This window comes from Furipterus horrens, unplaced genomic scaffold, assembly GCF_987537825.1.
Source record: "Furipterus horrens unplaced genomic scaffold, mFurHor1.1.pri manual_scaffold_6, whole genome shotgun sequence".
NCBI classification, from domain to species: domain Eukaryota; kingdom Metazoa; phylum Chordata; class Mammalia; order Chiroptera; family Furipteridae; genus Furipterus; species Furipterus horrens.
In genome coordinates this window covers 74,460,556-74,484,602 of record NW_028327176.1, presented here as the reverse complement: position 1 = coordinate 74,484,602, position 24,047 = coordinate 74,460,556, and the positions used below count along the sequence as shown (strand labels likewise).

The 24,047-nt window shown below is 42.2% G+C and overlaps 1 protein-coding gene across 1 annotated transcript in view; it reads left to right on the top strand.

The window, feature by feature from the left end:
* AFF3 (ALF transcription elongation factor 3) overlaps positions 1–24,047 on the top strand; it is a 588,477-nt gene that overhangs the window by 490,669 nt on the left and 73,761 nt on the right. The window lies entirely within an intron of this gene.

Here is a 24,047-nt window from a genome sequence, read left to right as displayed (position 1 = left end):
CGCATTCTCATCTAGCCTGCTCTCCTTGTGAGCCAACCTGCAGGTCTTCAGGTCCTCAGTGAGGCTCATCCGCTGCGAGGATGCTGCAGCCTGTCCCTTCCAAATCATCTTCCTGTATCCCTCTTAGAAAAGTCATCCTGGGGCATTTCCTGACCTCTTGTCCAGCTCATCGCCAATGAACTGTTTTCGTTTTATTATTTCAAAGTAAATAATCATATTTCAAAAGCAAACAGGAATTCTCAGATAGCATGGGCATCTCAAAAAGAGAGCTGTTTGGGGGCTGTGAGAAGAGAGAAGAACACTGAATGACAGCACTGTCCTCCAACAGACCGACAAGAGCCGTTATATTCTCAAAAGTGGACGGACACCCTTGGCCTCACAGCCCCTTCTGGAGAGGACACACACGTGTTCCTCACTACCCTTTGGTGGCTATTAGCTTAACAAACCTCATTAACATCGTGAGCAAATGAAGACTATCAGGTCTAAAAATCAGCTTTTAAAAAAAATCCCTAGCACTAATTTCCACAATAAAACTAAATAGCTCCTGAGAAGCCATTAAAGTTCTATCAGGTAAATAGCACATTCAAAAGGTCCCAAACTTATATTTTACACAGTAGAGTAGTGCAGCCTGGAAGAAACTGTTACAGTCTTTCTGAGTAAATAAATAAGTTGCATGAGGCCACTAATTGCCGTTTAAGATCATTTAGTGCAGGGGTCCCCAACCTCCTCAGACAGGTATATAGGTCTGGGCCTGTTAGGAACAGGGCCGCGCAGCAGGAGGTGAGCTTGAATGTAATGCACCTGAATCATCCTGAAACCATCCCCCCATCCCAGTCTCTGGAAAAATTGTCTTCCACGAAACTGGTCCCTGGTGCCAAAAAGGTTGGGGACCACTGAAGTGGGTTTGGGGATGCCTGAGGATTAATGTGTCCCTGATGTCTGGTAAGGAAGGATGCAGCAGGAAGGGCCTCTGGATGAAAGTAAGTTTTTTGTTTTTTTTGGGTTTTTTTTTTGTTTTTTTAATGTGTTTTATTGATTATAATGTTACATTTGTCCCAATTTCCCTTCCCTCTTCTCCGCTCCACCCGGTGGCCCCCCTCCCTCCAGCTGTCCCCCCCTTTTAGACCATGTCCATTAGTTGTGCATATAGTTCTTCTCAACCTCTCTCTGTCTATTCCATTCTCTCCTACCTGCTCCTTAATTCCTATATCATCTCCCTCCCTCTCCCCCTCCCTGCTGACCTCCCCCCAATATGCTCCCCATACCTATAGTTCTTTTTCCACTCTCATTGCCTATTTAGTTTGCCTTTGTTTCAATTCCCTAGCTTCTGTTGTTGTTTCTTGTGATGCAGTTTTCATTTTAGTGTTCTATGAAAGTAAGTTTTAACCCTTTAATTAAAGCCCGCAATTGCCATGAGCCTTTGGGAACAGATGAGGTGACTTGAGCTAGGGTGGACTTGAAAGGGCTTGACCTCTTTAAAAAAATGATAGTGGTGAATGACTGCACAACAATGTGACTTGTACACTTAAAAATGGTTAAAATGGTGAATTTTCTGATATATGTATATATATATATATATATATATATATATATATATATATATATATCTCCACAATAAAAAGTTTAAAAAACAAACAAACAATGAAGCCATGGCCAGCATGCCTCAGTTGGTTGGAGCGTCAGCCTATAACTGAAAGGTGGTAGGTTCAGTTCCCAGTCAGGGCACATACCTAGGTTGAGGCTTCAATCCCACAGTCCAGGTGCGTACAGGAGTTAAGCAATTAGTGTTTCTCACGTCAATGTTTCTCTCTCTCTCTCTCTCTCTCTCTCTCTGAAAGCAATGAAAAATGCCCTCAGGTGAGGATTTTTTTAAAATGTTCATCTCTGCACATACTAATATTCCAAAGTCTTCAGGAAGGTCCCCTTTCTTATATGTTTAGACTGGGAGGAGTTTTGGCCTGGAGATTCCTTCCTTTCTTCTCTGCTAGTGGAGAAGACCTCTGGCAAGTGACCCTGATTGCCTGTGGTGGGTAGACCCACCATCCTTCCCCTGCTCCTGTAGCCAGGGGTCTGTGAGCTGATGTCCACACTCCTGGAGTTAACCAACTTCAGAAAAAGGAAACCAGACACCCCACAGAAGGCATGACATAACAGTTAGGACCATACTTTAAGTTACCGCTTTGACACACTGTAATGCACACAGTGGTCCCTTCTTCTGGACTCATGCTCTCAGACTAAGTTGATAAAGTTAGTGGAGGTTAAATATTTAAATAACAACTCTACATTACCTTTATTGAAAGTTTTTGTCACTATGTCATACTCTTTTTGAACACCATGTCACTGTCACTTCTAGACCAAGAACAACAGTACGTGTGTGTCTAATGTTTGTTCTTCTTTAATTTTTAATGAAGCCAAAAACTTTTTAGTTTATTCAATAACAAGACATCTCAAAGTTGAAATTAAGAGAAATAAAACTGTTGTTTAATTAGCATAATTCTCAATACTTGTCATTGTTGTCTACTCCTTTCTAAAAAACTATATTCTTGAAGTAGAATTATATTTATACATTCTTGAATGACTACTTAAATTAAGCACTTGTCCTGCACTTAATGTGCTGATTATTAGTTAATTAATGGTCAGTTCTGTTAAAATATTTTAACTGATTACACATGAAGATAAACTACAGTCTTGCCCCTCCCACTTCTTAAATTTTGTGCATGTGGTCAGCATTATCACTGACCCCATCTGGGAAATTGAACTGAACATAAAAGAAACCCAAAGGCAATAAATAATATATTTTACAGGAAAAAGAAAATTCAGAAAAGATGCATTTTAATACACGTGCATATTTCTTAACAAACTGATGTCACTGTCTTTAGACAGTGACTATGCCTTTAGTAAGTGGACTGCCAGCGGCAGAAACATCTGTGGTGGCTCGGGGGTTTTAAAGCCAGTACATAGATGAGGGTTTTTTTGTTTTATTTGTTTAGTTTTGTTTATAACTAAACTACTTAGCTGCTTTTGGTGGAACTTTATTTAAATTGTGACCCCACAATTGTTTTTTGTTTTGTTTAAATCTCCTTTTAATGGAGAAAACTAGCCAAAGCCTGGAGCCTTCTTTCTGTGCTTTAAGAGCCTTTCAGGCCAGCACCTCCCACCCCTCCATCTTCTCCATGTTACCCCCCACCCCCAGTAAATTCCTCCCAGACAGTTCCTGGGTCATTTCACTCTTCAGATTTGCAGAGCCAGCTGGAGCGAGGGGTGCGTCCAGCTGCAAACCCTGGGCACAGCGACCTGCCCCTCCTCTCCTCCCTTCTCTCCCCAGTCAGCCTCCCCATGAGCTGCTCCTCTGACCGCCCTCCCAGAGGCAGCATTGGGCCAACATCGGCAGAACTGGCCAGCTGGCCTTTTATGACTGCATTTTGGAGCCCTGTGAGCTCCCTGCTGCTGTTGAAAGGTTAATGTGCTCCCCGTCAGCTGGAGCAGCCTGACCTTCCCGACTCCATCCAACTCCTTTCCCTGGGCTGGCTCCCAGGCAAGTGACTGGCCAGCCAGCTGCCACACCATGTCCCCCGGTGGCCTGCAGAATGCAGCGCCCCTCTGCCCTAGTCGGCCAGCGTGAGAGCCCGGCCATCTGCATCCTGTCATTCTGGGACATCCACCGAGCTGCAAATTCTGAGCAGATTCCTCTGCTTGCCTTCTCTGCCTGTAATTCTTCATGGCCTCAGGGTTAAACTTTCATGCTGCCCTCCACCCGCTGCTCCCCTCCTCCTGAGAAACAGCACTTAGTACATCAATGCTTATTAATTCATTATAAATCAGTTAGGTTAAGTGTTGAAACCAAAACAACTAGTTGTGAAGGGCCAGTCCATGCCACTGTGTCCATTTCACAGACCAGGTCTCCTGCTGGCTGGCTGTGATCTGGCTAATGGACAGGGCTCCATGCAGCCCAGCCTAGGCTGAGAGCCCAAAGGCCTGCTGCTGTCCACTCAGTGTCAGTGACCTCATTTGCCCTCTTTATGACCTTTGAGTCAGAGCCACTCTGACTCATCTTAAATTGGAGACCATGACCCCATTCAGCCAGCCAGATCCTGGTGCTGGGAGAACAGAACAAAAATCATGTGTGAAGGCGCTTTCAGCTGTGAGCTCTACACAGGTACAGAGAATAAGGGTATTTACTCGTTTTCTTTAAGCCACTGCCCCAGCCACTGGGCTGTTTATTGTAATTCTAAAAGGACAGCAGGCAAGGGCCTTCGCTATTGTTGGACACTGATCCCAGGACTGAATGCTCACCCACCCTCTCTGACCAGGGCATGTGGTCCTCAGGGCCTTTGCTACCCTCTGGCCTCTGGGAGCAGCGCCTGCTATACCAGGCCCCCTGCAGGGACTTGACGTTGCTATCTCATGGCGTACAGCAGCACTTTAGGGCAGGGCCACCGCCTCCACTCTAAGTGTGGGGAAACTGGAGCCTCTAGTGATGGAATCACTTGCCCAAGACTGGTCAAGAGCTAAAGCTGGCTAGGGCACAGGTGTTTGGTGGCAGTGTGGCCTTGGGCAGGGAGGGCATGGCAGACCAAGCTGGCACGCTGTTTATAGCCTATTTACCCAAGGGCCTCAGCCTTGCTCCACCCACTGAATCCTCTTAAAATAGGACAGAATCCAGCCCTGCCTCGAGGTCACACAGCACAGGCTTGAGCACTGCACATGGGACCCAGGGCTGCTGTCTGTGGTGTATCACAACGTCAGAGTGTAGTCACATTTAATCAAAGAGAGCACTCCTTGTTCGTTCGTTCCGCATTTGAACAAAACAGCAGAATGAAAATGTACTCACCACAGGTTTGCTGGGGGTATGCTTTGTAGAACATCCCTCATCTGGTTCTGTTCTCTCCAAAAAAAATAGCGCTAGGGATTTCAGCCCTTCTTTTGTGTTCTGCACTTAAAGTAGATGACAAAAAACTTGAAAAGTTCCGTGGTCATGCTTAGACAGATTTATATGACAAGGAAAGGAGAGCCAAGCCAGCATTATTTCCTGAGACTTATATTTCCTAAAGGTTTCCTTTCCCTTCCAGCTGGCTGGAGAAATATTAGCTATTCACTAACATTTCAAAATGAAGGCCAAATTTTGCTCACATCTCTACAGCAACTCTGTACCCCCAAGGGCCTTTAAAATGTTAACCCTATCCATATATTGTTCCTTGGGGCCCCGTCATCAGTCACCTGATTTCCTGGCCTCAGTCAAGTGCAGTGAAGCTCTAGGGGTAGTGGAGGCCACACAGACTCTCTCTGGATGTCAGAAGGTCAGTAGCAGTGGGGGCTCAACCAACATGATTCCTTGTGCCCTCTTCTAGCCCTGACTCTGTCACAGACTCATTCTGTGACTCCAGGCATGGAAGTGTTAGCTCTCCCACACCTGTACACATCCTCTTCCTTCTGTCTGAAACAGTCTCCTTCCCCCTTCTCCTCCCCTCCACTCACCTGGCCTACTCCTACCTTTACTTCCGGTTACAGCTCCCATAACACTCTTCACTGGACTCATGGTCTGCCAGATCTGGGCACCTAGTACATCGCCTGATGCATAACCTTAACACTCACTGTTTGACTTGATCTCTCTGAGTCTTTTTTTACTTGCTCTAGCCACCTTGAAGCATTTGCAGGTCTTAGGAGATTATTTTTACAAAAGAGCTGTGTAACATAGCTCTGCCATGTGCTACTCAGGCTGCCTTTCCTGCAGCAGCCCAAGTGCTTCCATCTTCAAGATTTAGCTAGTAGCTGCCTCTTTTTGAAATGCTTTCTTCCACCTCAGCTCCACTGAGAATCCCCTGTTCTCTAAAAGGTCAGCTCATCTGCTCGGTGAGCCCAAGACCTGCCAGGCCTCTCTCTTTCGTGTGAAAAAAATGCCCCTGTGGATTCTTCCCAGGCCTATAATCTTTCATCCACTGGCCTTATCTTCATTAGCTGATAAAGTTCTTAAGGGAAATGTGAAGAAAGGTCTTCAGTAGCTATTGTAGACATGTTTTCTGTTTCTAATACCATTGCTATTTAGTTGGTGTTTAAGATTTTGATGTCTTAACCTTCCCCCTTTTCAGGCTTCATGCGGTGCATCCCAGTCACACCTTCAATGTTATTTTTATCTCTGAACTTTGTGGTGAAGTTCTATTGGAAGTCTTAATGCAAAAACCCTGGTAGAGACAGAGCTCCTAGAGGAAATATGGGTCTTCCTGAGCTCTCTCTCCATGATAGTCACATTTCTGAGGGATTGGGTCACTTGCCCCCCAGGAGTCGAGACTGAAACTTATTGCGTGTAGTCAACCTCATCTGTCTCTCCATCCTACCTACCTGTTCTCAGAAGGGTAAGCTGGAGCCAGCAGGAGAAAGGTCTAAATAAAGGGGTCTAAAGGAGAAGAACTGCTTCCCAAAGGAAGTTTCTACCTTTTTGTATTACAAGAATAAAAATGGCAACAATAGCAATGAACATGAGCTAGGGAAATGGACTATAGGTTTGCAGATACCACTTCCCTTCAGCACAACACCCCAAGAAGGGCGTGTCTCTATTAACTCCAACATTATTACCAAGCCCATTCTGCTGAATTGAATAACATCTTTCAATGTTCTATAGTCCAGATGCAGTAGAACACAGCTGGGGGTGGGTGGAGCTCGGTCAGCTACTTTGGGTGCACTGAAGACCCTTCAGTACTGACATTCTCTGCACCTGCACTGAAAGGCAAACTCAGACTTTTTTTTTTTTTTAACAGAAATTCTAATTTCTTTCTATGACCACTTTAGGGTTCTAAATTAGCTGGTTGGTGTTCAGTCCTGGATCTATAAACAACTTTTTTTCCCTCACTCTTGCCTTTCAACTCACTCAACTCACTCAAAAGCTTTAAAAGGCAATATATTAACCCCGAATTTTATGACTTTGAAACAGACTCAGATGATATTTTATCTTCCCTTTACTTTTATCTTCTGACTGTTCTTCCATCAGAATGTCTGTTGTATTACATTGCTCTTAAAATATAGCTTTGGCAACTTGAAAGATGACTTTCAGGTTCCCAAACTTCCCAATCTGTGATTAATTATCATTAATCCTCTCACATGTCATTCCATCTGGGATCCTGTCAAATAACCCAGGAGACACTGCAAAATTGCAAACAGGAAATCACCTGCACATTATTTAATAGTGGCGCTGTTGCCAGGGGTCATTCATCTTCCTTAGCAGCCCATTCACAACCTTCCAGGAATGTTTCCTCAGTTCTTGGCACCATACAGACTTTAACATCAGCTGCATAAAAAAGATCACTCAACCCAAGGTTGCCAAGTTTAGCAAATAAAAATGCAGGAATGATGAATAATTCTTTAGTATATGTATGCCCCTAATTTTACATTGTTTATCAGAAATTTAGATTTCACTGAGCACCCTGTATTTTATTTATTTATTTATTTGTTTGTTTGTTTGTTTGTTTGTTTTGCATCTTCACCCAAGGATTTTTTTTTATTGATTTTAGAGAGAAAGGAAGGGAAAAGGAGAAACATTGATGTGAGAGGGACACATCAATCAACTGCTTCTCATACGTGCCTTGACCAGGGATAGAACCTGCAACCTTTTATGGTGTACAGGATGACGCTCTAACCAACTGAGCTACCCAGCCAGGGCCAAACCATATTTTGATTAAAATACCATTAAGAAAAAATTTTTTCTGTTAAAGTATTTGATTTTTGTTGGAAATTCCATAAGAAAATATCAAGCTCTGGGAGGGCCATCTGGATACAAAGTGTAGGTGCAGCTAAATCAAAATTCTGTCTTACTTTTCAAGAGAGCTTTCTTAAAAACTAATTTTGCCTTTGCAGTAGAAGAAGCACCTCACTTTCAGTAGAAACCATGCACAACGGTTCCTCTTGATTTTCCCTATGAGTGTGTATCTTTGTGTGCAGAGTGTGTGTTATACTTGCTGTAAGTATGGGGCCTGTTTGGAAATCCAGGTGGGGTAGGTACTGTTCCCCCAGCCCCCGCTCCCACAGTATGTACCCTGATGGAAAACATGAGACTTCCACTTTCTTTGAGGCATGGGCTGCTGCCCCAGTACCATACTGACCTTTTGGTGCCATTTCTAATTTGTGTTTCGCTGAGTTATTTGTGCCAAGTGCTGTCTGTTTTGATAAAGTGGAAGCTTTTTCTTGCTGCCGTTGGAGAGAATTCTTGACCTCTTTTCCACATCTGTAATGAGGCCAGAAAGACTTTTCTGTTGACCTCTAAGAACAGCAGGTGATGGAACTAGAGCATTACCTCCTAGCATGTGGCCACCAGGCTTCAAGGCTCACATTGACAGAACTGCGTTTGGGTAACACTTTCTTTCAAGCTCTGTTTCTTAAGCACTAGGATTCCCTTGGTTATCCTATCGTATAATTATTCATTGCCTAACTTTTTTCCAACAGTAATTAATGAGATAAGTTACACAATGGCAATGGTAGTAAATATTGTACAGTAATAGAAAAGCAATAACTGAAGTGGCAATTTTAATTCAAAATTATTTTAATTACATGGGACTCCCATGTATTTGAATTCCTGTCTCCACAGAGCCTCCTTTGAGTCTCCAAAACTGTTACCACCTTGGTTACCTGGAGACTGTCTGTGAAATTTTCTTCTACCTTTATATTAGTGAGTCACTCAGGGTAGCTGGGTAGATTACAGGCAGGAACCGGGCCCCTTCAGAAGACTAGGATCTCAGGAGCCTGGAAGAGTATGTGTGGTGGACAATCTGACTTACAGAAGGATGAAAGTAGAAGAAACCTGCATCTCCAGGCAGGACCAGCTTCCTGGGACAGCGACCTGTGCTGTCTCATAGAGCCCTCTTAGACTGTCTGGACTCAGTTTAATGCTCTGAGGTTGCCTTGTTAAAATTCTTGATAGTTTGATCCCTGAATTTGTGTTTCATAAGTGAAGTCCAATGGGAAAGAGAAGCATAGCATACCGAGGTGGTTTGGAGGCTTGGCCCATGTGTGGTCCCTCCACCAGAGATGGGTTCTCAACTCCCTGCTCCCCTGCCTGGTACCCTGGCCTCACCCAGTGTTCTCCCTCTCCACCCTGCCAGGGACTGCTACCATCCTGCACCCCAAAGGGCATGGGCAAACTAGGGGTCAGAGTGGGGCACACACACCTGATACCATAGCGACACTTTCTGCCCCAAGCTGGCAGTGCGGGGGTCCATTCACTGGGCAGCTCTTCTGGGGTGAGCCTCTTTCCTACGCATATCCAGGTGCCTGATATGTCCCAGTGAAGTCCAGTGTTGATTGGGGTGGCGGGCCATAGGAAGGCGAGATGATGCCTGGCTTGACTTCATTATCCCCGAGCCAAAGCACCATGTGACCGGTTCCCCAGGGGCCTGTGAGGGCCTTTACTCACTCAGAAGTGTCCTAGTGCCCAAAAAACACGACAGGAAACAGCAAATAAAACATGCTGTGGCCAGTTTGGCGACCATGAAAGAAAGAAGGAAGCTTTATATTTTAGTACTTATAATGACACCTTTTTTTCTGCTTTTTGAACAAGCGGCTCACATACTCATGCAATGGGCCCTATAAATGATGTGGCAGGTCCTGGCTCCGGGGCTTAAGGAAGCTGAGTCACTTCCCTTATTGAGCATCTGGAAAGGCCTATTCTTTAAGGTTTTAAGATCCTAATGGAGTGTTTTGTCTCATACACACTTTGAGGTCCCAAATGCATCTTGCTCCTTGGAATTAACGGAGGCACGTGCTGCTAGGCATGCTTTGATTTCTGACTATGTACTTTCCTCCTATCACCCAACTACTCCTGTGAACTCTGTCACTCATTTTATCTTCATTGGAAAAAAGGGGGACTAATTTTGAAGCAGAGAAATTCTGATCAAAGCTTCAAGGGGGGGAGCCCTGTAGGCAAGGACTGTCTCTAGCACATCCTAGTCCTCCTGCCTTTTCCCCAGAGCCCACTGGGGCCTGACTGCCTGTCCCAAGCCTGCGGCGGGCACACATGGAAGAACCAGCTGCACCCTTGGCCTGGCTGCCCCAAGCCCTGCTAAGAGAATGCCGTTGTCAGACCGGGCCTGGGTTCAGCTTTATGTAACTGCTGTGTGATGCGGGGTGATGCCGTTCCCCTCCAAGGAAAGCTTGTTCCTGGGGCAGGGATGCTCACACTCTGTGAAGGTGGAGCTGGGGAGTCATAGGACTCAGACTTATTGGCACCATATACTCAGGAATAATAAAGCAAATAAAATTCTATTGACCACATTCTAGTTTATATCTCTACCCCACTTCTTTTCTTGCCGCTTCCTCTCTTTCATTCTCCCTCTTTGCGCAGCCTGCCCATAAAAACAACCTTTCCATTTTCAGAAAACCTTAAAAGAAACAAAGGCCTGATTCTAATGTTCCTTTCCTTGAATAAAATGTTGTCATGATTTTCCTCCCTCAGGTTCAGCTCATTCTCAGCTTCCACATGTGGGTGTCACTTTCAGTCATGAGCATTTTCCCAAGCATCGTCTTGGGGGCTCAGCCTCTGCACAGTGTGTTGGAGGAGACCCCACCTCCCCAACTCAGTTGCCCTGCACTCCAGCAGTGCCCACACCATAGGGGTTGGAGACGCCTGATCCAGTGTTTTTTCCAAGAATTGTCATCCTGTTTAAAATCACATACATTTGCTTAGGGAATTTCTGCCTCACATGGTACAGAAAATCAGTCAATCCCAATTATTTGTTCAGCTTTTCTCATCAACACCCATGTATCTAATAGAAGGGCTTCTTGGTGCCAGACGCTATAAAATCAAAGTAAGGGTAAAAAATGGTTCCACAGCCTGGTCTAAGCCTGTTTTGACTTCACCCTGTGCCCGTATCCTCTGATCTCAGTCACCTGGCTGGCCTCTGGCTTCGCACTCATGATAATGCCACTTGTCCTGGAGCCTGCACCTCCCCTGTCCTCCAAGCTAAATCCCACATTACTGTGAGGGCCCTGTCAGCTACCACTTCCTCCACGAACTCCTGCCGGAAAACTCTGGCCCTCATTATACCCCCAGTCTCTAAACTCTTAGAACTAAGAATTTTATCACAGAATTTAGCACTTGATATGCACTGTCACCTTTTGAATGGTATGCTAGGCCCTCTAGCTCTGAGGATGTGGGTGAACATGGTGCTTCCTGCCCGAACACTCAGAACAGCGCCAGGTAGGGAGTGAGTGTAAAGCAACAGTGCAAGCAGGGAGCATTATCAATTTTTTTTAATGTGCTTTATTGATTATGCTGTTACAGTTTTTCCAATTTCTTTTCCCTCTGCTCCCCTCCACCCAGTGACCCCCTCCCTCCCGTTGTCCCCCACCTTAGTCCATGCCCATTGGTTGTGCATATAGTTCTTCTCAACATCTTCCTGTCTACTCCACTCCCTCCTACTATGCTTAACTCCTCTACCATCTCCCCCCCTTTCCCTTCTTCTCCCTCCCTTCTGACCTCCCCCCATAATGTTCCCTATGCCTATCGTTCTTTTCCCACTCTCGTTGCCTACTTAGTCTGCCTTTGTTTCAATTCCCTAGCTTCTGTTGTTGGTTGTTGTGATACAGTTTTCATTTTAATGTTCATAGTTTTGATCCACTTTCTCCTAAACCAGTCCTTTTAACATTTCATATAACAGTGGTTTGGATCTGATGAATTCCTTCAGTTTTACTTTGTCCTGGAAGCACTTTCTCTGCCCTTCTATTCTGATTGACAGCTTCACTGGATAGAGTAATCGTGGTTGTAGGTTTTTGCTTTTCATTACTTTGAATATTTCTTGCCAGTCCCTTCTTGCCTGCAGAGTTTCTTTTGAGAAATCAGCTGAGAGTCTTATTGGGACCCCTTTGTACATAATTCTCTTCTTCTCTCTTACGGCTTTTAAGATTCACTCTTTATCCTTAATTTTTGACATTTTGATTATAATATGTCTTGGTGTGGTTCTCCCTGGGTCCAGTTGTTTTAGAACTCTCTGTGCTTCCTGGACCTGTAAGTCTATTTCCTTCCCCATGTTAGGGAGGTTCTGCTTCATTATTTTTTCACATAATTTTTCAATTTCTAGTTCTTCACCTTCTGGAAACCCTATGATTCAGATGTTGGCCCTTATAGCTGTCCCATAGGTTTCTGAGCCTCTCCCCTTTTTCCTCACTTCTCATTTCCTCTTTCTGCACTGGTTGACTGTTTGCTGTTTGTTCCGTCTCTATGTTCTGATTTGTTGATTTGATCCCTGGTTTTCTTTCCCTCACCACTAGTTTCATATGTGTTTTTGTTCATTTCAGCAGGACTAGCCTTCATTCCTTCCCAGTCTTGTTTAAGACCTGCTGTTAGGTCTTTAAGCATTTTTATAACCAAAGCTCTGAACTGTGCCTCAGAAAGATTTCCTATCTGCTGCTTCATTAGATTAGATATTTGCTCTCTGGTCAGCTGTGTCACTGGGATCTCTATTATGATCTGTGCCATCTTGACAGTTGTGTGTTTACCTTTGCTTCCTGGCCAGGGCTGTCACACCTCCTATGCTATAGGGGGTGGGGCCTCGTGCACTCATCACAACTGGATGACCCTTTTCACCACGCTGTGGTGTTTTGTGTGGGGGCAGGGGTCCAAGATGGATTCCTGCTGTTCTCTCTCCGCTGAGAGACTGGGAGCCTCCTCCTCTGTACCCATGCCCTCTGGGCCTCACAGTCCAAGGCAATGGGGGTCTGCCTTCCCCAGTGTTGGAATCACAAGCTGACGGGTCTGGTCTGCAGCCAGGGGTGCTCCCCAAGCGCTTCTCGCCTCCCCTTAAATACGGATGTCTGTGCTTATTGCTGTCCCACCGCCATTGCCACAGCTGCCGCCACCAGCACAGCTTGACTTCTCTGCCCCAGCTTCGCCCCTCCTACCCGTCCGGATGAGCACCACTTCTTTATAACTTCATACATTGGACTTCCATTTATTTTCTGGAACTTCTGGCCATTTCTGGTTTTGCAGTAGTTGTATTCCTTCTTAGTTGTGGAGGGAGATGGAGTATGTCCATCTAGTCCTCCATCTTGGCCAGAAATCGCCTTTGTGTGCAGTATCAATTCTTAACAGCTGGAAAACCCTCAGTGACCTAAAACAAAAGTCTAAAGTGTCCTAGAAGTGACTGGCTTCAGGCACATAATGCCTTTGGCTCGTCCTTGAAGTCACTTTACCCATAGCAAGAGAAGAGGCCTCTAGCCCCCAACACAGAGCCTGTCATACCAGAGACACAGCACGTACTGGTCAAAGGAGTTTGTGATTCCCTAGACTCCTAGAGTAGTGAAGCCAAGAATTTGGCATAGGCTCAGCTGTAACACTAATCCTATCTGCACATTCAGGAAGAAAACACAAGATAGCATGTTATCCCATGCCTTTGGCTCCAGCATTCTCGGGGTTTTATATTTACCTACCCACCACTCATCATCCTGGATGGGGGAAAGGGAAAAAATTAACAGAAATTCTGATATTAGGCAAGTCTAGAAATAAGTTACTAAAATGAGGTCACCAGGTTTTTCTTTTTAATTGACTATAGTATTAGCAAAGCACCTTAGGCACTATCTACTCAAAGTCTATCTCTTGATAGATGAAGAGATAGAGAACCGACCCCCCCCCCCGCCATGCCAGGGGCATTGTTAGCACAGCTGTGACCACAGCCCAGGCGTGCAGGTCTTAAGTCTACAAAGCTCTCTACTTGAATCTTAGCTGGGATGACCTACCAAGCCAACCTTGTTGATCATGTAGCCAGCATCTGGCTAGTTGGGCTCATTCATATGCAAAGGATCTCACTGATGGAGCAGGCTTTCTGTACAAGGAAGACATGAGTGAGTGCCTGTCTGACAGCCCCCTTTCTTCCTTACAAAGAGAACCCCTATTCAATTCACCTGACACTGAGTGGCAGGCTCTTCAGGGGAGATTATTAAGTCTCTAGTCATAAGGGGCAGCATTGAATTCCTAAGCCAGTCTTAGTGGTCTTATTAGCCTTGCTGTGGGACTGGTTTAGTCATGGACAGGTGATGTGATTCAAGCCAGGGAGGCACAAGAGGTAATATACTTAACAAGGGAAACCAGAGAGGGATATTCATTTCTCTCGACATTGTTATCTGTGTATGATGACTGTAGCAGTCCTCTTGAGGCAGTGAGGAGAGTCAGCCTGAAGATAAGCCAGGAATGGCAATGAAAAAAGATGGAAGGAACCTGAGTCCCGATAAGGCCACAGAGCCTCTGAATTAGCCAGTCCTGGAAATGCCTCTCCCTGTGGCCTCTTCTTAGGAGATGTACATGTCCTTACTGTGTTTTTGCTTACTTTAGTTGTAGTCCTTGTTTTCTGTCAGGGAACAGTCAATCAGCTATGCTCTATTACAGAGCCTTTCAAAAGGCACTTAGGAGCAGCACTTTCTGCAGAAACACCTGAATAGTATTTTACACATTTGCCCTGGGAGTTCTTATCAAAGGAACAAACCCAGCTTGGTTTACAACAGCTAACAAGATCACAGCTTGAGCTGGTATGGCCACAGGTCTGCATTTCAGATGCTGTAACTTAGTTTCCTTAAAAATCCCTTTTGCTCATCATCTTTAAGTCTTGTATTCCTTGGTGAGATGCAAATTAAACACCACATGCTGCTGACATTCAGAAGCTTACTTTATTTGCTTTAAACACAGGAGAAAAATGGAATTGGTTTATTCAGAAAGAGATTGGGTTAGGAGGAGGGTTTTCAGGAGCCAACATGATGGCAGAACGAGATGGGGTACTGCCATCTCTCTGGATCCGTCCAGCCTCCCTTGGGAGGTTCCTTTGACCTTATTCAAGATCATAGCTATCTGGAGCTTTACCCTAAAACAGCCAGATTTATGGAAATGAAAGAAGAGATTTCTAAGAAGTAGGTCATGTGCTGTATGGTCTTAGACACATCATGCCAAATCCCTTTTCTGGGAGTCAGACTAGCTGATTGCTCAGGTTCTTTCCTGATCAAACATTGTATAATCCTCTGAAATGACCAGGTGGGTAAAGTAAATTAAGAATGCAGGTAAACTCCTGTTTCTCCACATCCTCACAAGCACTTGTTTGTTCATTTGTTGATGATGGCCATTCTGACTGGTGTAAAGTGGTATCTCATTGTGGTTTTTATTTGCATCTCTCTGATGGCTAATGATGTTTAGCATTTTTTCATGTGTCTATGGACCTTCTGTATGTCCTCTTCGGAGAAGTGTTTGTTCAGGTCCTTTGCCCATTTTTTAATTGGGTTGTTCGTTTTCTTGATGTTGAGTCATATAAGCTCTTTATTTATTTTGGAGATCAATCCCCTGTCTGTGATATCATTGGCAAATATGTTTTCCCATATGGTTGGTTTCCTTTTCATCTTGCTGATGTTTTCTTTTGCTGAGCAGAAACTCTTTAGTTTGTGTAGTCCCATTTGTTCATTCTTTCCTTTATTTCTCTTACTTTAGGAGATGTATCTGTGAAAATATTGTTATGTGGGATATCTGAAATTTTCCTGCCTATGATATTCTCTAGGACTTTTATGGTGTCACGACTTACATTTAAGTCTTTGATCCATCTTGAGTTTACTCTGGTGTGTGGTGTAAGTTGGTGCTCTAGTTTCATTTTTTTGCATGTCCCTGTCCAGTTCTCCCAGCACCACTTGTTAAAGAGACTATTCTCACTCCATTTTATGTTCTTTCCTCCTTTATCAAATATTAGTTGACCGTATATTCCTGGATTTATTTCTGGACTCTCTATTCTGTTCCATTGATCTGTATGTCTGTTCTTATGCCAGTACCAGACTGTTTTGATCACAGTGGTTTTGTAGTATTGTTTGATGTATAGTATTGTGATTCCTCCTGCTGTGTTCTTCTGTCTCAAGATTGCTTTTGCTATTTGGGGTCTTTTTTAGTTCCATATGAATTTTTAGAGTATTTGTTCTAGGTCTGTGAAATATGTCATTGGTATTTTAATAGGGATTGCACTGAATCTGTAAATTGGTTTGGGTAGTATGGCCATTTTGATGATGTTGATTATTCCTATCCAGGACCATGGTATTGGCTTCCATTTATTTTTATCTTCCTTAATTTCTTTCTTCAATGTTACGTAATTTTCAGAGTACAGGTCTTTTATCTCTTTGGTTAAGTTTATTCCTGGATACTTTATTTTTCTTGTTGCTATAGTAAATGATATTTTCTTTTTTGTCTTTGTCTCTGATATTTTATTATTGGTGTACAGAAATGCCTTAGATTTCTGTATATTTATTTTGTACCCTGCTATTTTGCCAAATTCACTTATTCTATCGAGTAGTCTTTTAGTGGAGTTTATAGGGTTTTCTAGGTATACTATCATGTCATCTGCATATAATGATAGTTTTACTTCTCCTTTCCCATTTGGATGCCTTTTATTTCTTTTTCTTGTCCGATTGCTGTGGCTAGGACTTCCAACACTATGTTGAATAGGAGCGGAGAGAGTGGACAGCCTTGTCTTATTCCTGATTTCAGGGGGAATGCTTTCAGTTTTTGTCCATTGAGTATGATGTTGGCTTCAGGTTTCTCATATATAGCCTTAATTATATTAAGGTATACTCCCTCTATTCCCATTTTGCCGAGTGTTTTCATCATAAATGGGTATTGTACTTTATCAGATGCTTTCTCTGCATCTATTGATTTGATCATGTGATTTTTGTCTTTCATTTTGTTTAGGTGATGTATTATATTTATTGATTTGCAAATATTAAACCATCCTTGCATCCCTGGGATGAATCTCACTTGATTGTGATGTATGATCTTTTTGATGTATTGCTGGATCCTGTTTGCCAATATTTTGTTGAGGATTTTAGCATCTATGTTCATCAGTGATATTAGCCTGTAGTTGTCTTTCTTTGTTGTGTTTTGACCTGTTTTTGGAATTAGAGTAATACTGGCTTCATAGAAAGAGTTTGGGATTTTTCCCTCTTCTTGGATTTTTTGGAATAGTTTGAGGAGGGTAGGAGTTAGTTCTTCCCTAAATGTTTTGTAAAATTTGCCTGTGAAGCCATTCGGCCCAGGGCTTTTGTGTGCCAGGAGATTTTTGATTACTGTTTCAATTTCCTTCTTTGTTATTGGTCTGTTGAGACTTTCTACTTCTTCTTGATTCAGTTTTGGAAGGTTATATGTTTCTAGAAATTTGTTCATTTCTTCTAGGTTGTCAAATTTCTTGCCATACAGTTGTTTGTAGTAATTTCTTACAATCCTTTGTATTTCTGTGGTATCAGTCGTGATTTCTCCTTTTTTGTTTCTGATTTTGTTTATTTGGGTCTTCTCTCTTATTTTCTTGATGAGCCTGGCTAAAGGCTTGTCGATTTTGTTTATTTTTTCAAAGAACCAGCTCCTAGTTTCGTTGATCTTTTGAATTGTTTGTTTGATCTCTATATCATTTAATTCTGCTCTGATCTTGATGATTTCCTTCCTTCCACTCGCTCTGGGCTTTATTTGTTGTTGTTGTTCTAGTTCTTGTAGCTTTAGGGTTAGATTTTTTATTTGAGCTTCTTCTATCCTTTTCAGATATGCCTGTATTGCTATGAACTTCCCTCTTAGGACTGCCTTTGCTGTGTCCCATAGGTTTTGGGCTGTTGTGTGTTTGTTATCATTAGTTTCCAGAAATTTCTTGATTTCTTCTTTGATGTTATTGTTAACCCATTCATTATTTAATAGCGCGTTATTCATTCTCCGTGAGTTTGGATGTCTTTGATTTTTTTCTCTGAGGTTGATTTTTAGTTTCAAGTCATTGTAGTCTGAAAAGATGCTTGATATAATTTCAATTTTCTTGAATTTCTTGAGGCTTGTTTTGTGTCCTACTATATGGTCTGTCTTTGAAAATGTCCCATGTGCATTTGAAAAGAATGTATATTTTGCTTCTTTGGGGTGAAAAGTTCTATGTATATCAGTTAAGTCCATGTGGTTTAGTGTGTTGTTCAATGCCTGTATATCTTTGGTGTTTCTTTGCTTCGAAGATCTGTCTATTGTTCATAATGGAGTGTTAAAGTCCCCTACTATGAGTGTGTTGCTGTTAATATCCTTCTTGTGGTCTTCTAGTATTTGTTTTATGTATTTGGGTGCTCCTATGTTGGGTGCATATATGTTTATCAGTGTTATATATTCTTGATGGATTGTTCCCTTGAGTATTATGAAATGTCCTTCTTTGTCTCTTTTTATTGCCCTTGTTTTGAAATTCGTTTTGTCTGATATGAGGACTGCTACCCCAGCTTTTTTTTCATGTCCGTTTGCTTGGAATACTTTTTTATATCCCTTTACTTTCAGTCTGTGTAAATCTTTTGTTTTGAGGTGTGTCTCTTGTAGACAGCAAATACGTGGGTCCTGTTTTCTTATCCATTCCATTACCCTATGTCTTTTAATTGGAACATTTAGTCCATTTACATTTAAAGTTATTATTGACATGTATTTATTCATTTCCCTTTGCACCTTTGTTCCTCTCCTCTTTTTTTCTTCTTTTTCTTAAAACATTCCCTTTAGCATCTCTTGCAATGCTGGTTTGCTGGAGATGTATTTTTTAGTCTTCCTTTGGGAAACTCCTTATTTCACCTTCCATTTTGAATGAGAACCTTGCTGGGTAGAGTATTCTTGGTTGTAGACCTTTGTTTTTCATTGCTTGAAATATTTTTGACCATTCCCTTCTGGCTTGTAGTGTTTCTGTTGAGAAATCGGTCGATAACCTTATCAGAGCTCCCTTGTATATTATTTGCTGTTTTTCTCTTGCTGTTTTTAGGAGCCTCTCTTTGTCTTTCAATGTTGCCATTTTAATTATGATGTGCCTTGGAGTGGGTTTTTGGGGGGTCCTCTTCATTGGGACTCTTTGTGCTTCTTGAACTTGCATAACTTTTTCTCTCATCAGGTTGGGAAATTTTTCTGTCATTACTTATCCTATCAGCTTTTCTATTCCTCGCTCCTCTTCTTCTCCCTCTTTTATTCCGATGATCCTGATATTGTTTTTTCTCATGCTATCCTGTAATTCCCTTACATCTTGTTCATATTTTTTCAGTCTGTTTTCATTTTGTTGTATTGTCTGGGAAATTTTTTCTACATTGTCTTCTAACTCACTGATCCGATCCTCTGCTTCGGTTAGCCTGCTTTTGATTGATTCTACTGTGTTTTTCAGTTCAGAGATTGTATTCTTCATTTCTTCCTGGTTCTTGTTAATAGTTCCTATGTCCTTTTTTATGCTGGTGTAGTTCTCCGTAAGTTTCCTGTAATTTTCTTGGAGCTGTTGGTAACTTCCTTGGAGGTTGTCGTGGTTGTTTTTGAGGTTGTCGAGTATATTGAGCTTCTTCACCACCATTGTTTTGAATTCCATGTCTGACATTTCGGCTATGTCTATTCCATCTACCTCTCTTTCTGGGGATTCCTCTTTTCTTTTCATTGAGAGGTTGTTTCTGCATCTTACCATGTTGGATTCTTCTTGTTTGTTTTTGCATTTTGGATTTGTCTGCTTTGACTTCCCACCTTTGTGGTATGAGATTCTTTATAGGAGATCTGGGGGTTTCAGTGGTGCAGTCTCTTTGATCTCCAGAGCCTGATGTTCTTGGGATACCGTTTATGTCGTTTGTTTATGCTGTCTGGTTATATTTCAGATGCTCTTTGGTAGGACCTTCCCTCTGGCTAGTTGATTGAGAGTCACTCTGTCCACTTTGTCTTGAGTTCTTTTGTGGGGATGCTGTTAAAAACATAAACACACAGCCCAGGCAGGAAACCCACAGCCTCAACAATATCCCCCACCCTCTATCCCTCTATCGTCAGCCAATGAGCCAGTATTAATATAAATGTAGAGAGATTAGGGCTTTTATATTATAGGAAGAATAGATAAGAGTTGTTTTTAAAGAGGAAAAATATGATTTTTGAGAGAGGGGATGATAAATTAATAATAGTAGCAAGTAGTGTTGAGACTATGCAAGACAGTAGGTAATATTTACATTGTATGTTAATAATAATAAAAGAAAAAGGGAAGAACGCAGAATATAGTAAGAAAGTGGAATTGTATAGTATTAGATTTATATAGTAGTTATATTCTGTTTATTTAGTGTGAAAGGGAGGCTAAACTAGACAAACAAATAAACAAAAATTAAAGAGGAAGAATGAGAAGGAGAGATGGTATGAAACAAATTAAAGAGAGAAATTTTTTTAATTTTTAAAAATAAATGTAAAAATTAAAATTAAAAATAAGAAATTTAAAAAGATTAAAATAAAATAAAATACAAATAAAAAATACTAAAATAGAAATAAAAACTTTAAAAAAATACAAAAGGAAAGTTTTTACTCAGTTCAGCCTTTGTGTGTCGTCTTCTTTTTCTGGATCCACAGCTGATCTAATGAGGTGGGTCAGAGGTTCCTGTTCCTTGCAGCAGCGGTGTGCGCCCGCGGTGGCCGGCATTTGTTTGGTGCTTGGAGCTGGCCAGGGTGCTTGTGCGCGCTAGCCTAAGGCCTGCCGAGACGCGCCCCAGGAGTTGGTCTCTTGCCCCTTGGGGTGGGGCCCCGGACACTTGTGCAGTGTAAGTGAGCGTCTGTGAGTCACCGCCGCCCGCTGTTCCCATGACTCAGCTGCCTGCAGTTCCTGCACCACCTGGGCAGGCACAAGCAGAGCCCGCGCAAGTGGTCTGCGCTCTGGCCCAGCGCCCACTGGGGCTGGCCAGGGGTGTCTGCACATGGTCTTCTGCAGGCCCAGCGGGCCCTCCCTGTGCCCGTTGGGGCACTGATCTTATGTCTGTTGGGGTGTGTCTGAGAGGCACTGGACGCGCTGCCCCGCGCACCTGGGCCAGTGAATGAGGGCACTTCCCTGTGCACGCCCGCGCGACCCAAGTGGAGGGTTGAGGAGGCTAGAGTTATTTTATTCATATAAGGGCTATATATTGTTACTGTAAGTCAAATTGTGTACAATTAGTAAAGTTCTGCTACCAAATATACATATTAAGGTATTCCATCTTTTCAAACGACAGGCTAGGAAATGCCAAAATGAGTTACTTGAAATAGTCTCCTTCAGTTGGGAAAGCTTTAACAAATTGCTTCATGACACCCAGTTTTATGTGCAGAGGTGGGAATATAATGTTCTTTCTGTCAACAAGTGGCTCATGTAAAATGTTTGGATCACCAGGTTTGAGGTCAGATCTTGGAGGCCAATTCGATTTCACCCAGTGCTTCTCATCAGCACTGCTGTCCCACATACACAGAAAACAGGGATACTTGGTGTATCCGCGTTGCTGACCAAGAAGGAAGCAGATCATTTGAAGGTCAACACAAATGATCCAATTGTACTTGTGATATTGCAACAGATCGATGACTGTCTTTATGTCTTCATATTCTTCATGAAAACAAACTAAATGGCCAATTGGGACTGCACCAAATAAATTGCCATTGTGGAGAAGGACACACTTCAAGCTCTGCTTTGAGCTATTGATGAACAGCCACCATTCAGTTGCATTCTAGATTGGAATTCCCAATTCTTCCATTAAACCATGTATGTTATGGCAATACAACGAAGCCACTGTCACTTCGAAAGTACTACAGAAATGCACTTTCTCTTGATTGAAAGTCAGATGCCTTCGCTTCTTTTTCAAGAAAGTTTTTCTCATGCAGTCTTGATGCTAGTAGTTCTGAAGCCTTTTTGGATAGTCCCAAATCTCATGCCAAATCATTCAACTCATGCTGATCAGATCCTTTACTAACTGAGTCATCTTCAGTTTCAAAATCTTCATCGTTGCTGTCACTTAGTTCTTCACCATACTCCTGTTTTTCACAAGAGGGTAGTTCAATGGAAACTGACACTGGGATTTCAGCTGAATGAGGCATTGCGCGTATAGCTGATTTTACATTTATTTTCTTGTTCTATCCTGACGTTTTCACTATACAAAAGTAACAGTCACTTGAATGATCTCTAGGCTCTCGTCAAACCATAGGTATACCAAATGGCAATTTACCACGTGTTCCCTTCATCCACATCTGTAAACTCTTGACATACTGCTTGCACACTTTGTGAGGGGCCCAAGACTTATCTTGATCACCGAGTTTTACTTAATATATGCAAAATAGGCTTGCCTGACAAATGCACTGATATTTGTCCTTTGACTGGGAATGGTGAAACTACCACAGATAGAACAAAACGAATCAGGGTTGTTTAGGCACTTACGACAAGAAATAGCAGAGGCAGACATAATCTGAAGGAAAATAAGTACATATGTAAATAAAAAATAATTTCTGCTAACTTCTTGTATATAGACAAGAACTTAGACTACACTTCAGAATACGATTCACTACAGAATGGCATACAACTCTCACAACACTATCTCATCCGTAACTGAATAGCCTAGACAAGTATGAACCTGTCACTGGTCTCCAAGGTCATCGCCTACCCCTCTCCACTCGAGGGAGGTTTGCTCTCAGCCAATAGGAGAGCACTAGTGCTTCCCTTGATCCAGGCTCGACCCAGCCTAGACTGTTCACATTAAGATAAGATGTACAGAAAAAACTTGATGTGTTAGAGGAAAACTAACTTCAGTTTTGAAGTCAGCATGCCTATTTAAGTCTAAAACAGCTGAAAAATTGAACTCAACAGGAATTATGTTAAAAATTGTTCCCCTGTGAATTAATCCACCTTGCTGGGAAAGTTTGACTCCTTAGAGAGCACAGGTTAGCATTAGGAGCTCAAGACTTGGCTCCAGCCTTTCTCTTCTAGCACTGAAACCTTGAGCAGGCAATTTAACTGGATTTCCTATTTTATAGATTTATTGTGAGGCTCAGAGGAGGGACTTCCAAAGAAAATGCTTTTGGAAAATGTGAAGAACCATATAAATTCAAGAATCTGTACTATTAAAAGTAGTCAAGTAAGGACAGGTGACACAAGAAAAAAAAATAGATTAGGACCACATCAAAATTAAAAATGTTTTTGCTACAGACAATACCATCAAGAAAGTAGAAAGACAAACCACAGACAAGGAGACAATATTTTAAAATTATATATGTGATAAAGGACTTTTACCTAGAATACATAAAAAGAAAAATAGTACAATTCAATAATTAAAAAACTTTGTTAAAGGGAAAAGACCTGACTAGACATTCTCCAAAGAAAATATACAAATTACCAATAAGCACATGAAAAGATGTTCAACATTTAGTCATCAGGGAAATGCAAATCGAAGCCACAGTGAACCCCGACTTCACACCTATTTATATGGATAGAATAAAAAAATGGACAATAACAAGTGTTGACAAGCATGTGGAGAAATTGGACACCTCGTCCACTCCTGGTGGGAATGCAAAATGGTGCAGTTGCTTTGGAAAACAGTCTGGCACTTCCTCAAGTGATTAAATATAAGGTTACCACAGGACCCAGCAATTCCACTCCAAAGTATATACCCAAAAGAAATGAAAAAGTATGTACACACAAAAACATGTACACAAATGTTCATAGCTTTATTCATAATAACCCAAAGGTGGAAGCAGTGCAATGTTCATTAACTGATGAATGGATAAACAAAATGTGGTATATCCATACAATGGAATATTGTTCAACCACCATTATACTAATATATGCTACAACATGGATGGTACTTGAAAATATGCCAAGTGAAAGAAGTCAGATACAAAAAATCACCTACTGTGTGCTTTCATTTATATAAAATAACCATAATAGACAAATTTATAGCAATGGAAGGATTAGTGGTTGCTTAGGAACACTTAAGTACGTGAATTGTGTGGTATGTAAATTACATCTCAGTGACGCTGATTTTTTTTAAAGCAGTGAGGGAGCTTGGGTAAATTTTTATTGCCACATGGGTTATAGGGTGCCCATGACAACAGCTGTGTGGGGCTGCACCCTGTAAAGGCCTCCTTTAACTGGCAATATATATAAGTAAATTTAAGAACTAGATAAGTGTGGACATGGGTGGCAGGATCTCTCATGGGCTATTGTTTTAAAATACTCAAATTATTTGAAGGTACAAGAGGTGCTCTTTACAGTAGAACCTCTTTCTTCCAGGACTGCTATACTGAAGCATGGAGCTCAGTAGGGTGCAGTAGGTCTTGC